The 15,185-nt window shown below is 42.8% G+C and overlaps 1 protein-coding gene and 1 long non-coding RNA gene across 5 annotated transcripts in view; one reads left to right on the top strand and one right to left on the bottom strand.

The window, feature by feature from the left end:
• Positions 1 to 15,185, top strand: part of LOC129058477 (uncharacterized) — a 101,275-nt gene that overhangs the window by 12,267 nt on the left and 73,823 nt on the right. The window lies entirely within an intron of this gene.
• The window catches only part of NEPRO (nucleolus and neural progenitor protein), an 83,341-nt gene that overhangs the window by 26,936 nt on the left and 41,220 nt on the right, over positions 1 to 15,185 (bottom strand). For 2 of the 4 annotated variants that reach the window (XM_054551519.2, XM_054551520.2), the window contains 4 exons: positions 13,753 to 14,109; positions 12,963 to 13,098; positions 5,024 to 5,154; positions 257 to 910 (listed from right to left, as the gene is read on the bottom strand). The gene's annotated coding sequence lies outside the window, so the exon portion shown is untranslated. Of the gene's footprint in view, positions 1 to 256; positions 922 to 5,023; positions 5,155 to 12,962; positions 13,099 to 13,752; positions 14,110 to 15,185 lie in introns of those variants that run through there. The other 2 variants (XM_054551522.2, XM_054551521.2) reach the window with 2 other exon arrangements.

The raw sequence follows: 15,185 nt of genomic DNA, 5'->3' as shown, positions 1-15,185 counted from the left end.
AGACACGATATTCCTACCAGTCATTCCATAGAGACCAACTCTGGATCCCAGGATTACTACAGAAAAGTGCTTTCCATGGTCAAGGGCAAGATAGCAGGAGCATATCTTTCCTCATCTTGTGTCACCCTCCACCCCAACAAGACCTGGCAGCCAAAGTGGGAACTTTTTTTGTTCCCCCTCTAGTGCACGACTTTGAAAGATTGTAATATAGTCCATGGAAAACATTCGGCAGTCTGAAAGCCTTCCCCGGGCCTACCTGTCCTCTCATGGTCCACAACTGGAGAACGGTCTGGAAATCCTTGAGCTCTGGAAAGCTTCCTGGTTAGTCCTTGGGGAATGCAGGTAGCTATATTGGAAGAACCTGCTCAAGTACAGTTCTTGACATCTGGGGAATCCATTAGGGGAAGATCACTTCAAACTCAATAATGAAGTCCCCACATTTATTGGGCACTTTGGGGAGAGGGAGGTCCTCTCCAGGGGCTTTTCACTGCATGCCAGGCCTGATGACTTCCTTGAAAACAATGGGTATGGTCTTTCCGTCCAGAGTAGGATGTTCACCATGCAGCCACACAGAACCTCCCAAATGCTGATCCTGGCAGGACAGATGACATCAGAGCCATTTCTCTTAAAAATACTATGTGGCATGTCCTTTAAAACAAAGACGATGTCAGCTGGAATGTTTTTAGTGGTTTGGTCTCCTTCCTTGCTTGGGGAAGGTCATTTTGGTCCCTCTTTCCACCGTGTTTTCACTTCAGTCATCCAGATCTTGTCTTGACTAGAACCAGTTTCCTCACCATGTGGAAAGTGGGAGCTGGGACTTCCTCAGCAATGAGCCTTGCCATGGTGGAAGCACAGAGGCGGAAGGGAGCTGCTTCCAGGCCTGGGGCAGGGGCTCCCACCAGGCATGGTCCTGAAGGAGACAGGTGATGGGATGTTACATCAGGATGACTAGGAAGATGCCAGGGACCCCTAGGATGGGGAAGAAATGTTTTCCTCATGTACTTTTCCCCTCATGGAAGCAGCCATCTTAGAGACTTTGGTTCCTCTCCATCCCAAGTCCTCCATCATCCCACTTCCTTTAGTGTCCTCATCTCCAGTAACCTTCATATCAACCTCACTGCAGGCATGCACTCTCCAGCCATATCCCAAATCTTACTATCAACCAGAGTTGTTCCTTCTCTGAAATCATGAATTCAGGCATTTCCGTTTCTGACAATAGTTTCCTATTTTCCAACTTTCTTACTCAAGTTACTCCCCATAAATCTGATCTTAAACTGCACTGAATCACCAGTCCCCAGCACCCTCTTCTCTCTCATCGTACCCCCACCTTCATCTTTATTTGTCCCCAGTCCATTTCTTGCCAGCGTTCTCAATTCCCTCACCCCATTGTACTTCCATGAGGTTTGCCAGGCAAATGCCCAACTCTATAATAATTCTACTCTCTGAATGTTCTGGGATTCCAGAAAAAGCAGAACCCTTAGATAAGAACTCTCTCAACTTTCTGACACCAACCCTACAAACTTACTTGTCTCCCACTCATCCTGTCTTCCATTCTTTCACTTACAACAGATAAGGTGACCCTCCCCTCACCCAAGTCAAATCTTCCCATTTGCATCCTGTGTCCCAAATCCTTCTGCCTTCTCATAAGCTTCAAGCAATTAATAAGTCCCCTACTTTCTTACATCAACAATAAATTCTTTCTATTGGGTCTTTCCTATGAGTACTTAAACATTAACAGGTCTCTTCCATCTTGGAAAAAACAAACTGTTTCCACTCAAGGTTTCTCCACTTGTCCTAGCTCCCTTTCCTTCCTTTCCTCCTTCCTTTCCTCCTTCCTTTCTCCTATCAGGAAAGTAGAGAGAGATGATGAATTCCACAGCCAAACTCCTTGAAAGCCTAACTCCTACTTCACCAAATACTCACCCTTCTACCAATTGCAATTTAGTTCCTAAATACTAATATTACAAGATCAGTCAGCATACCAGCAAAAAGCACAATTCATCCCACATGGTTCAAGGGAAGAAGCTGCTTACAGAGATATAGGCAGGATGAAGGCATCAAAAATGAAATCATGAGGCACTCCAAGAGCAGTGACAGTAGGAGGCCATTATCATTCCTAGGGCCAAAGAGACAAGAGGAGGAAATAGAACAGTAAGAGTGAGAACCAGGGAGAAGAGGACACCTGGTAGGAATTGATGTCAAGGAGTGGTGGACTTCCTGCCTAAGAGAAGACACTAAAGCTGGATGGAACTGGGGAAAAATATTCTGCTCTCTCTGTTTCAGTCATCTCATCTGTCATTGCTTTCCATTGGCCAAACCCAGCTGAAAGCTAGAGGGCAAGGGAGCCTAAGTGATAAAGTCTACAGAGCTCAGCCTTCAGGGACACAGGGAAGAGGGGAGAATGGTGGATACACAGAATAACCAGAACATTCACCCACAACCTCCTTTTTATAAAAGTCAGTGTCTTGCTTGATATTGTTGACCACTGCCTCCTTGAAATAATCTCTTGCTGTGGCACGTGTGGCAGCATATTCGGCCACTTTTCCCTCTACAGGATGCTCCTGCTCAGTTTCTTTTGCTGGTTCCTCCTCTTCTGTCCTTTCCTTTATATTGTTTTTTTTTTACAAACCCCCAAAGCTCTATCTGTAAGTTGAAAATTCAGAAAGGTATACCTCTAGTTCAGATTTCTTTCCTGAACTTTAGACTTCAGGGTACGTAACTAGAGCACATCTCTGTATATCTGATGATCTTGAAGCACCTCATATTCAATGTGTCTTCAGTTGAACTCACCTCCCACTCTCCTCCCTGAAAACTCACACCTCTTTGTGTATCTCACTGAATAACATTACTACCCACTCAGTTATCAAATCAATCACCCAAGCAATTCTTTTCACTGCTGATAGAATGATTTTCCAAAAATGAAAAATATGATGATTTTACTCCTTTGCTTTCACTGGCTTATTAATTCCATGATAAATCTGAACTACTTAACGTGGCTTACAAAGGTTGTGTCAGATACTTCTAGGTGTTCAGCAAGATCCATGTTCTCCTCTTATTCCTGAGTGCACAGCTGAGCTACTTTTTCTAGCCTTTCTTGAATTACCGTTGGCCAAATGACTGAGTTCTAGCCAATGGATGCCATTTGCAGACCAGTGCGTTTTAAAAAACATCTGTCCCTCTTTCACACTCTCTATTTCCCCTTCAGCTGTGAGGATGAAGCCCTACGGGATGGCAAAATCACAAGAAGGAATTATGGCCTGGAGGAAAGCCATTGCATACCAGGAACACCTGCTGGGACCATTAGGTGAACTAGGAATATATTTATATCAAAAACTGAGTATAAAGAGGTTAAGTAGCCCAAGGTCACATGGCAAGTATTCAACAGAGCCCAGATTTCAACCCAGATGGCCTTACACCAAAGGCTAGGTCGATATTTGTGGTGTACTGCTTTTCTTATTATACATTAAGGGTTGTATTCTATTGCTTAATTGGCTGTCTACAGCCAGTAAAAGCTTTTTAAGAAAAAGGACCATGTATGCTTGCTAACTGTTGACTTTTAGTACCTAGCAGTATATCTGGCATATAATAGGTACACAATAAATATTCATCAAGCCAGATGTGGTGGCTCACACCTGTAATCCCAGCACTTTGGGAGGCAGAGGTGGGCAGATCACCTGAGGTCAGGAGTTCAAGACCAGCCTGGACAACATGGTGAAACTCCCATCTCTACTAAAAACACAAAAATTAGCTGGGTGTGGTGTCACGTGCCTGTAATCCCAGCTACTCAGAGGCTGAGGCAAGAGAATTGCTTGAACCCGGGAGGCAGAAGTTGCAGTAAGCTGAGATCACAACACTGCACTCCAGCCTGGGCAAGAGTGAGACTCCATCTCAAAAAAAAAAAAAAAAAAAAAAAGAAATTCATCAAATGCTGTGGTCTGAATATTATATCCTCCAAAATCCTTATGTTGAAATCCTAACCTCCAAGGTGATGATATTAGGAGGTGGGCCTTTGGGGAGGTAAGAGCCCTCATGAATGGAATTGGTGCCGTTGTAAGATAGACCTAAGGTAGCTCATTAGCCCCTTTCACCTTGTGAGGACACAGTGAGAAGGCACCAACTATGAAGCAGGAAATGAACCCTCCCCAGATACCAAATCTGTGGGCAGCTTGATCTTGGACTTCCCAGCCTCCAGAACTGTAAGAAATAAATATTTGTTGCTTATGAGCCACCCAGTTTATGGTATTTTTGTTGTAGCAGCCCGAATGGAGTATGATATCAAATGAGTAGCATTGGTGACTTAAGGAGAATATAGTGACAGGGAGAGCCAATAAAACAGTTATTCCTCCTCTCTTGTTTTACTGTTTTTGGCTTGGTGAGAGAAGAGTATTTTGAGGAAGAGAGCAGAAATCTCATGTGTAAAGGGCAGAGGTCAATCAAGAATTGACAGTATCTGAAATGTCATGAACTCTCACATTTCAAAAGACACCTGAAAGACAGAAAGTCATTTACATGGCATTTAGGAGCTGTGTATAGCTTATTTTGCCAAGAAAAGTTATACCTAAGGAAGAAATTTCCAAATTTCTGCCATGTACATCCAAATCTTGTTCACACTTTAATTTCTAGTTCAGAAAAGTCCCTTGTTTCACCTGCTCCCAAAACTGGAACTGGAAGTAATCTCTTTCATCTCTGAATTCTTTTTTTTCTTTTTTTTTTGAGACGAGTCTCACTCTGTGGCCCAGGCTGGAGTGCAGTGGTGCGATCTTGGCTTACTGCAACCTCAGCCTCCTAGGTTCAAGAGATTCTCCTGCCTCAGCTTACTGAGTAGCTGGGATTACAGGTACGTGTCACCATGCCCAGCTAATTTTTGTATTTTTAGCAGAGACGGGGTTTTATCCTGTTGGCCAGGCTGGTCTCGAACTCCTGACCTCAAGTAATCCACCCACCTTGGCCTCCCAAAGTGCTAGGATTACAGGCATGAGCCACCACACCCAGCCCTCATCTCTGAATTCTGATCTCGTTTTACCTCTACCTCTTTTGTGAGCTGCCCATGGTCTGCCTTGTTCTCAGGACATTTACTCTCAGCTCTGTAAGCACCTTCATGCAGGTGATGAATTCATCTTCCATAGCACTGGCATGTGGGTCCTCAGGGAATACCTGTCGAATAAAAACCAAACGAATTAACTCATGAATAAAAAATCCTTCCTATAGGAACCAATCACTAACCTGGCATTAAGAATTTCTTAATTCAGACAGAGCGCGGTGGCTCACGCCTGTAATCCCAGCACTTTGGGAGGCCGAGGCAGGCAGATCACCTGAGGTCGGGAGTTCGAGACCAGCCTGACCAACATGGAGAAACCCCATCTCTACTGAAAATACAAAAAAAATTTAGCCGGGCGTGATGGCGCATGCCTGTAATTCCAGCTACTCTGGAGGCTGAGGCAGGAGAATCACTTGGACCTGGCAGGCAGAGGTTGTGGTGAGCCGAGATCATGCCATTGCATTCCAGCCTGGGCAAAAAGAGCGAAATTCTATCTCAAAAAATAAAATTTTTTTAAAAAAGAAGAATTTCTTAATTCAAAAAGCACAACAGCTCTAGAGGGCACTGGAATACATTTGAAAGGTCAGTCATACACTGATGCATAATGTGTTAATATCTCATACTCTAGTCTCCAAAATTTTTCCTTGATTCTAAAAAGAGTAGTAGTAGATTTTAATTAAAATTGCATGCTTCTACCTGGATATACTTTTTGAGAATTTTCTCATGTTTAGGGCTTAAAAAATAAGCATATTCTCTTGAAATGTAACTTGTATGCAAAAGTCTTAAGAAAACAGCCTCTCATTTGAATCAAGGGACTCAGAAGGTATAAGACTAATACGTTTTATTTAAACTTCTGAAATGAATTTTGGTGTGGAATTTGATCTGAATACATAGGTCTAAACCCTAGTTTACAATCTCGAGTGTATTAAGAATTAGAATTTTCCTGGGTCACATGCTGACTTTCACTTTCTGGAAATGTTTTAAAATGAGCGTACAAGAATTTTATAATTATCTCAAAATACACAATATGATTGTTCACGAAAAGGAAGAGCAAGTGTGGAGAAATGAGAAACCAGTTCTCAGCAAACAGAAATAAAAAGGGGATGGAATTAAAGCTTCTGTTGCTGAGAAATCATATTCTCATAGAGCAACCGTTCCAACTCCATTCATTTAGATGAACTCCATTCATTTAGATAATAGCTTGAAGTGTAATTATTCCCCGTGTACCTTTGTGCTGACACTTTACAGCATTTGCCTCAGAGATCAGTCGTTATGGCTTGTTCAATACCCGTTCTCTCCACCAGAGGGCAGAAAGAGGCAGCACCAAGATTACTCTCTAAATGAGTCATTCTGGCTTCAGTGAGAAGCCACGTGGAGGAACCTACTATGTTGCAGCCCTCCTCTGCAAACCAAGATCCACAACCTCAGACAGAATGGAGACAAATCGCCTTATCCCTGGCAGAAGATTTTCAGATAATCGGAGAAACGTCTCACAGGCAAATGCACATGATTTCAAGGCTTGCCCCTGAAGAAGGAGTCAGTGATGGTTTTGGACAGGAATGGCATCACTTAAATGTACTTTCAAGGAGCAGAGTCACCTGACGCTGAGAACAGCTAGACTAAAAAAAAAAAAAAAGAAAAAGAAAGAAAAAAAGTTGATAGGTACTCGAATGTGTTTTATCTGCGTTAAATACTAAATGCCCAAGAATGGGACTTGGTGAAAATGAAATCATTATTTCTACTCTTTGACAGACTTGAGACAAAATTTCCAAGTCAAATTTATAAGGCCTCGGATTTGGTTGCTTGTTTTGCTTTCTTCTGTCTTGCCAGTTACCTCCTGAGAGTTGGGCAAAGATCAGTAAGATCCATCTGCTGTGGCTGCCAGCAAGTCTGTGCCTGATTTGACGAGATTCTGAAAAGGTACCAGTGCCTCCTCCCTCCAAGGCCTCTCGTGGAACATAACACCTTAGAACTATGCCAAGAGACAGAGCCAAGCCACATTTCAGTGTCTGCTGCTGCACCAAACTCTGAGCAGAGGCCATCTTTTCTGCTCAAGAAGTTGTTACTGAATTCTTTCAAGTGCTTACTTTGGGGACAAAAATGGTCAAGAAAGATAGTCTCTGTACAACCAACATTTCCAGGAAACCCATTATTTGTGCATTATCTGTATACTCACAAACACACATAAGCACATGCACACATGCCAAGAAACAAAAAGTTTTCAGTTAAGAGAGTCATGTTCCTAAAAGCTTTATCTTTTACACCAGTATTTATTGCTGTCTATCTTCATAAGGTCTACTGTGGGAGATTCTGGCATAGAAAAAACTTTGCCTCAGGAATATGCGAGAAAACATAATCAGGGCAGAAAGCAGAGGTATTCAAATAAGAAGGTACTAAAGTGTGTTGCAGCTGATACATGAACTCACATCTAACTCAGGTCAACTCTGGGATAAAAATGAGCATCGAACAGTCTCCTCCCACGAGTATGTAGGCACCATGAGAACAGCAATATTTAGTTTCTTGTTCCATCCTAAGTGCCCGGAACATTTCTGATGCTCAATTAATGTTTGCCAAATAACGAAAATACTTAGGGAATGTACCATATCAGAGACAAACATACCGTCTCTTAGTAAGTCCCTCCAGCATTAACACAGATCGTGATTTCTTTAGGTCGACACTAGCTGAAGTAGTTGGCTTGGATTTAGGGGCCATGTTGTATGCATTGTTAACAACAATCATATCTAAAGGAGCAAGAAGCTCACCCAGGAGAAGTGTGTGGGCACAGATACTGGCAGAATGAATGGAAGACTCCCATCTCACGCTTTCTCGGGAATAGGGTTGCTGGATTTAGCAAATAAAAATACAAGGTATTCAGTTACATTTGAATTTCAGATAAATGAGTTTAGCATGGGACAAACTTATACTCAAAAATATTCATTATGTATCTGAAATTCAAAATGAACTTGGCCTCCTGTATTTTACCTGGCAATCCTACCATGGGGCATACACCTTCTGAGTGGAAAGGTGGGAGGATGGTCTGACTTTTTCAATTGTGACCTCTCTTTCTCTCTGGGCACGTAGGTTGTATCCTTTTAACTTTAATGTATGAATGCCATTGTAGTATGATAATCACAGTGGATTCCATTTAATCCTATTAAGTGTGCCATCAAAAATCCCAGTATTTTGAAAATGTTCCCTGAGCTTAAGGATTTGAGAACCACTAGTATACAAACTTTAGTAAGCAGCCTTCTTTAATCTGGATGAAGGGTGTGCCCTATAATCTTCTTCCTCCCCTTCACATTGGGAAATTATTTCTGGGCGGATACCTTTGTTTAGAAGGTTGAAAATAGGCTTAGATGGCTTTGTATTTCCTAAGTAACTTCCTGCCAATTATCAACCTCTTCATTATAAAGTGGGTCTAATACCCCACACAGGGGGTGACACAGGGGTTCCTAATGGAAGAGTATGGGAAAAAAGGACTCAATTAAGTGATGATGATATGAACTCAACTTTTCCAACACAAATAAGGCTTAGAAAAAGTGATCCCCAGACTTCTGTTCAAAACATCTTGTATTAATCCTGGACCACAGCCAGTCTTTCCTGAGAACCCACACCTGGTTGTGACTCTAAACAAGTGATTTGTTCCTAGTTACAGTCTTAAAGACACCAGGTCCGCCTGAGCAGCCCTGTGCTTTATGGGCCAACTTAGCCAGAAGGTTCAATGAATAACCCTGATACCTTGAGCGGAGGCAGGAGGAGTGGCCGGAGGCAGAGGAATCCAGCTACTAACCAGGGAAAGGATTCAAATAGATGCTTTTCCATTAGAAAGTCTCTGTTCAAATGACCTCAAAGCTTAAAATTATAGAATTTTGTAAAGAAAATTCTCTTTTGTCACTTATAAGCATTATCACTTTTTATTGAATTATACTATAAACGAATATTGTTGAATTGAATGAGACTAATTAGATCAATGAAAATAAAATGTTTACCTTTTCTGGAAACCTTCAGTATATTATATGGCATTTAAGGCATTTTACAAATTAACACCAATCTATCTTTCCAATCTCATTTCCTTCTGCTTCTTTCTAGGACTACTACATTCTAGCCAAAGGTTTCTGAACCTTGTCACTATTGACGTTTTGAAGGGGAGAATTCTTTGTTGTAGGAACTACCCTGTGCATTGTAGGATATTTAGTGGCATCTCTGGCCTCTATCCACTGGATACCAGTAGAACATACCCTCCCCGTGCAAGAGTATGACAATTTAAAAATGTCCGTAGGCATTGTCAAATGTACCCTGGGGGGCAAAACCGCCCCCATGAAGAACCACTGGGGGGCAAAATCACCAGCACTGAGGACCACTGCTCTGGCCCACAAGACAACTTTCCCTGCTATGAACACATTTTCTCAAGCTCTACCCACACTCCCCTACCACACCACACACACCTTTCATTCCTGTTCCCTTGACCTAAAACACCCTGCTTTCCTCCTTTCCATTGACAAACTTATATTTATTCTCTGAGGCCTAAATCAAATGCTATCCTATATAGCTTTCCTTATAATCTATGCCAATTTCATTTCCTTTCCCTCCTCTAGGCTGCTGTAGGCACTGCACACATCTTTACTTGTACTAATAGTGTTGACCATATGATGTTTCAATTATTTATTCACCCTTCCCTCCTTCTCCAGAGAGGCTATTTCTCAAGAGCAAGGTCTGTGTAACTATATACCCAGCATGGTTTTCTGTCCATGCATGTCTCTGTGAGAGAGAGAGAGAGAGAGTGTGTGTGTGTGTGTGTGTGTGTGATCTAACAAATAAATATATATAGCACTCTGGTTTGTTGAAGTATAGGACAAAGTCCTAAGCTATACCATTTACTATATTTCCTAAAGAAACATGTGGATTTTAGTTCTCATCACGTAGATTAATTGGTTAGACTAGATCTCACTAGACCTTATGTTCCCACAAATCTGGATTACTATTTTTCCAAGTATGCGTGGTATTTTCCCATCTCTACCTCATAGTGGAAATTGTTTTCTTCACCTGGAAAGTTCTTCTCTCCTTTCTCCCTGTCAAAATCCTCCTCAAACACCACCTCTACTTTTCACAGTACTGGACACACACACACCATGCACACACACCACTCACACACACAAAAAAACACACACGCAACACACATGCTGTGGTTTCTTCCTTCTGAGAGACCCCTTGCTTTTTTATCTTCTTTTCTAACTCTCCTAACTTTCTGTCTTATCCCCAATGGTCTCCTCTTAAAGTTGGATTGTACTCCTTGAAGGCAAAGACTATATCTTCCTCTTTCTACTTCTGCAGCTCCTCATACAGTGACTTGCACATACTTATACTAAGTATTGAGTAAGAATTTGTTACATTGAAGAGAAAAATCAGAGATTGTCTTGAAAACACTGAGTTAATATCCGGACAAAAATGTGGGTAAATTCAGAAAGAGAATGGATTTTGACAGCAGCAGAGTCAAACTTTAGAAAGATGAACTCATCTGGGCTGGGAAATAATGAAGATGCACCATCAGACACCCATGGTGGTTCAAGGGCAAGGTGAAACCATAATAACAAAGATGGCAAAGACCATTTTGGAGTAACAGAAATGGGATTGGGTGCCTAATTGGAAATGGGGCAAGGGGAAGAGAGGAGTGAGGAATGAATAATATCATTCCAATCCTGAGTGGGTGCTGGGGTGATGACAGCATCACTCATCAAAATATAAAGGCTTGGGGGAGAAGGAAAGAAAGTCAGCATTTGAGAAGCCAGTGAGCTACCTCAAGGAAAATATCACAGAAATAATTGGAAATGTGAGAGTGAGGCTCAGAGAAGCTGAAGGACCTGGAGACAGGTTTTGGGAGCCAGTCATTTAGCTGAGGCCAAGGATCATTAGGGGATGACTGAGGGGTAGGGTCTATGAAAAGAGAAGGGAAGAGGGGCTGGTGGGGAAGGGAGTAGCTGAGAAACAGTGCTACAAAAGCCAGGAGGGAGCGAGGTTTCAATAACGTGAACATTTCAAGAATTGAAAGGATGCAGAAGTTGGTGAGCATGAGGGCTGGAGATGTGCCAGTAGACTTGTGGATTGGAGACCTGCTGACTTTTGGGAGATGAGACTCAGGGGGGAGCAGGGGCTAAAAGCTGTTAGATCAGGCTTGAAGGAGCGGTGAGAATGTAACAGCCGAGAGTGAAGAAACCAATTTCCTCAACAAGTGTATTAGTAAAAGGAAGGTGATAGGTACCAGGATATCTTGAGGGAATTGCAGGGTTTAAAAAAGTTTTGTTTGTTTTCAGGTTGTGTAAGACTGAACCTTGCTTGTTGAAGGAGGGCAAGGAACCAGAAAGTAGATTTTGAAGCACTAAGAGAGAAAACTGAATAAGCAAAGTCTCGCAGGTGTGCTGGGATTGGCCTCCCTGAGGAAGGGCTGCCTTTGGAAGGAATAAGGGTATCTGCCCCTGAGAGAGAAGGAAAGAACAGGTTAGGAGTGAGGAATCACATAACTAAGGCAATGAAGAGAGTGAAAGGACCCACCTCTAGACATTTCCACTCTACTGGAGCAAGAGGGTAGATGGTGAGCCAAGGCCATGGGGTTTGTGAAGCTGGAGTTCCACACACATGATAAATGTCTCAGGGAATTGACAAGATTATTTAAAGGACTGAAAAGCAGCAGTGAGGTCCCAGGGTTCCTTTCAGATGGAGGTATCTTTTTCTAGAAAATTCCTTTGTGTCCTTCAACACCCAGCTCAAATGTTCCCTTCTCCGGCTCACCCAGGTGGAAACAAAACTCATGGGAGTCATCCTGTCTCCCTGCAACTCCACAACCGTTCTAAAAAAATTTACCTTGTTGTATTTGACATTTCATGTTCTCTCATTTGTCTCTCTCACTAGTTCTTGAATTTCTAATTGGATAAAGATCATAATTTATCTCTAAATTCCCAGTGTCTGGGAACATGGCTAACACATATTAGGCGCTAAAAGGGTAAAGCACAAGTGAATGAATGGAGAGATGAACACAAGAATGAATAATATTTTCCCTACTGGTGGAAGCTGACTTTTGCTTATAGCATCATTCATTAATGAGAGGAGGAAGAGTCCTCCCAAGGAAGTCTGGTCCTCTTTTCTGGCTGCACAAGATGAGAGAAAAACTGCACATGTGGCTACATGTGAAGTCAAAGCAAATGAGAACAATCATAGCCATGAAATGAATGTGAAATGCATATGGGTTTCTCAAAACCCATATGCAGTTCTGAATAGCAGAAAAAAAAGAGTGGGAGGATGGGGAACTGAGAGAAGAAAGGGACCAAGCCCAAGAGATAATTTTCAGTTGGGAACAGAATGACTTCCTAAATCGTAGAGTGTGTGGTCCAGAAAGCAGAGAGCCACAGATGCAGTTACTGTAAAAAGCCCCTCATGACTTTTTTCTGGAAAAAAGAAAGTCTGTTTTGAATCTGGCTATCTCTCTAGCATAACTTTGCCTTAAAAAGCCATGGCTCCGTGAAATGCTGTTTCAGGTGGAAATCAGTTTAATGTGAATATGTGATACTTTGCAATACTGATGAGTCTATTTAGTGAACCCCTACTGTGTATTCTGCGTTCTGTCTTTATTTTTCACAACCTTCCTGCAAGATGGATGTGATTATCCCTGTCTTACACATGAAGAAACTGAGACAAGGCACAGATAGGGAAGGAACCTAGGATTGGACTGGTACACAAGGCCTAGATTAAAGACCAAGTCTTTCTAACTGGAAAACCCATATCTGTCCACTCTATTACACGATGCTCCATCAAGTGTAATTAGAAACAGGCAGCATAGAATGCTATGGGGTTCTATGCTGCCTATATACCCTATAATTCATATAATCTATAATGCTATAGATTCTATGGGGTTGCATAGAATCAAGCACACTACCTGTGAAGGCGTATGGACCCCATGTGTAGGAGGGCCTGGTGCTTGGTTTAATGTTCTGCTGCTTCCATCTTGAAATTCTCATTTTGCACCAGGCATTTTCATCTTGCACTGGGCCCCACAAATGATGGAGACAGTCCTGCATAGAATGAGAATGTTGGAGCTGGAAGGACTTTGAGAGGTCATCCGTTCCACCGCCACCCATCTTGCAGATGAAGAAACTGAGACTAGGACTGTAGAACTGGCCACCTTCAGTCACAAGCTCATTCATGTCAGAGCAACAATAAAACCCAGGCCCCACAGCGTGTTTCCCCTTTGATGCAGGAGCTTATCTCCAGCCAAAATATCAATTGTGGCTGAGCTGGGTCAAGTCATTTCACTCCTGGGCAAATGGCCCTGGACTTTTCATGAAACCAAAGGCACATAAACCTGAATGTGATTCCAGCAAAACCACAATGTCTACTCTGTGGTAAAGGAAATCTTTAGCTGGGTGTCTCACCAAACACCTCTCTCTCCTGCCCAAACCTCACCAACATGCATTTCCTATGCTGGGTGTGCCGGTTCAGCCAGGATTGGGGGGTGGTCATTGCCAGGGCAGGGAGAGAGAGGTCAGGCTTAAGGCCAAGGCCCAGCTCCCACCAAACCTGGCCCAGAGAGGGACGAGCATTTGGCCCAAGGCATAGGTATTCCACATCTACTGAGTCGATACCACATTAATCCCCTTCAGAAGGGCCTCTTAGAGCTACCTTCAGGTCATTAAGACAACCAAGCTTTTGTAAGAGTTTGTACTCACCTCTTCCATGCCTACATATTTAGACACTCCAAAAGAGGATGTAATGCTCTGATTTTCAGCCTACAAAACATGGATTTGCAGCCGGGCATGGTGGTTCACACCTGTAATTCCAGCACTTTAGGAGGCTGAGGCAGGTGGATCACTTGAGGTCAGGAGTTCACGACCAGCTTGGCCAATATGGTGAAACCCCATCTCTACTGAAATACAAAAATTCACTGGGCATAGTGGTGCGTGCCTATAATCCCAGCTACTTGGGAGGCTGAGGCAGGAGAATCGCTTGAACCTGGGAGGCAGAGGTTGCAGTGAGCCGAGATCACACTGCTGCATTCCAGCCTGGCGGACATATCTAGACTCCATCTGAAATGAAAAAAATAAAAAAGGAAGACATGGATTTGCCTCAGACACACAGGAGTTGGTGGCTCTGCTTAGTGGAAAGCCGGGGTTGAGATGCATTGGGTTGTTTTGAAACCACATGTGTCTGCCCCAGCCCAAAGGAGAGAAGTGTGGCACATACAGATGACCAAGGAAACTTGATTGTGTCTTAAAAGAGCCTCTCTTGGCCAGATGTGGTGGCTCACGCCTGTAATCCCAGCACTTTGGGAGGCTGAGGCAGGTGGATCATGAGGTCAGAAGTTCAAGACCAGCCTGGCCAATAAGTGAAATTCCGTCTCTACTAAAAATACAAAAATTAGCAAGGCGTGGTGGCACATGCCTGTAGTCCCAGCTAATCAGGAGGCTGAGGCAGAAGAATCACTTGAACCCGGGAGGCAGAGGTTTCAGTGAGCCAAGATCATGCCACTACACTCCAGCCTGGGCAACAGAGCAAGACTCCATCTAAAAAAAAAAAAAAAAAAAAAAAAAAAGCCTCTCTTGGTTTCCTGGAATTGTGGTAAGGTTTTGCCTGTAGGAACAGTATGAACAATTTTCGTTTTCAGGTTAGTGAGATAGAACGGACACACATAAGCACCACCTAACATGGAAGCAAGACAAGAGCAGGAAATTTGACTTCTTTTGTTCACTGATGCATCTCGGGTACCTGAACAAGGCCTAGTATATAGCAGGTGCTCAATAATTACTTCATATGCGAATGAATGCTACTGTGATCTTGAAGGATCCTTAAGCCATCCATATAAAAATGAATAGTATAGGGTCATATATTTTTTCATTTATCAATAATATGACAACCAAGGAGGGGTATTCAGAAACTCTGAGGAGGTAGAATGGGTCCACGATGTCTTGTGTGTGCTTAATCCAAATGACAACAAGCAAGGGTTGGGGGGGGGAATATTAGAGGTTACTATTTCATTTATTGGATAATTCCCCTATGGTTCTATGGATTTTGACTCATTCTAGAAACTCTACCAGACAATGGGGGTGGGTATTGCCCAACCTTCATCTCCCTTCCCTTCCCTTCTTGGGATATTCTCTTTCTC

This window comes from Pongo abelii, chromosome 2, assembly GCF_028885655.2.
Source record: "Pongo abelii isolate AG06213 chromosome 2, NHGRI_mPonAbe1-v2.0_pri, whole genome shotgun sequence".
Lineage (NCBI taxonomy): Eukaryota > Metazoa > Chordata > Mammalia > Primates > Hominidae > Pongo > Pongo abelii.
Note: the sequence above shows the minus strand (reverse complement) of the source record. Positions and strands in the feature narration are given on the sequence as shown.